This window comes from Poecilia latipinna, unplaced genomic scaffold (genome assembly GCF_001443285.1).
Source record: "Poecilia latipinna isolate Pla-1442-1.1 unplaced genomic scaffold, P_latipinna-1.0 Scaffold350, whole genome shotgun sequence".
NCBI classification, from domain to species: Eukaryota; Metazoa; Chordata; class Actinopteri; order Cyprinodontiformes; family Poeciliidae; genus Poecilia; species Poecilia latipinna.
In genome coordinates, this window is record NW_015112966.1 from 120,852 (window position 1) to 121,961 (window position 1,110).

A 1,110-nucleotide genomic window follows, 5' to 3' on the forward strand; every position below is an offset into this window, starting at 1 on the left:
GGTTAACAGCCGAACGCGCTAACCGATTGCGCCACAGAGACAGTGCAAGCCAGAGTATTGCTGCTCAGATAAGCGGCACGTCTCTCAACACACATCGTAGTTTTCCATACTGTTCTTACCAAAGGTTAAACATGGAGCGATTGAGAAATCCAGAAGGTTCCTTCAGTCAACATGTTTTTCATGCCTCCATCATGTACTGAAACACAACTTTCCAAAAGTCTCTGTCAATAGTTTCAGATGTAGTCCATTATAACACAGTCAGAGAAAGTGAACCTCAGGACACCTGTTGCCTTTTCTAGAGTAAAGACGCACATCCCTGGTTGGGCTCAAACCACCAACCTTTCGGTTAACATCCAAACGTGCTAACCGATTGCCCCACAGAGACAATCCACTGCTTAATATTGCTGCTCACACAAGTGCCACGTCTCTCAACAAACATCCTGGCTTTCCGTAGTGTTCTTACCACAGGTCAAAGCTCCAAAATCGTGCAAACCGAAAGTTTCCTTTGGTCAAGCATGTTTTCATGCCTCCATCACATACTCAAGCAAGTCCGTACGTACTTCAGACTAGCCAGCAGCAATTAGCATACACCTGGTGGAACTGTGCACCTGCTGACCTCATTATAGGAGGTGCTTCTTTGTGCAACGCTGGAAAAAATATTGTTAAAGGGTTAATTAGAGGAGCCATGTTTTGACGACTTCCTGAAGGTGGAGTTTCAAAAGGAGCAAGAGCTTCTTAAACAGACAAAGGCTCAAATTCAATTCCAGGGTTACCCCAAGTGTATTATATGCCTGGCGGCCTGCCATGCTTCACCAGCCCCGCCACCAGGCTAAGCGTTGTTTGTTTACGTTTCTAGGAAAAGCGTTGTTTGTTTACGTTTCTAGGAAAGGGGGTAAAAAAAATATTTTTTTTTATTTGTGTTTAAAAGCCATTCTGCAAGTGTCTCTTTTGCTCTTAGCATTTCACTAGTAGAGCAGATTTATTTCTAAATGATAGGTTTATAGTTTATAGTTTAAACCCGACAGCGCGGACTAATCACACAGCTGGCGGCTCTGCGCGTTGCCGCTGCGCGTTGCGCGTTGCCGCTGCGCGTTGCCGCCGCTGCGCGCT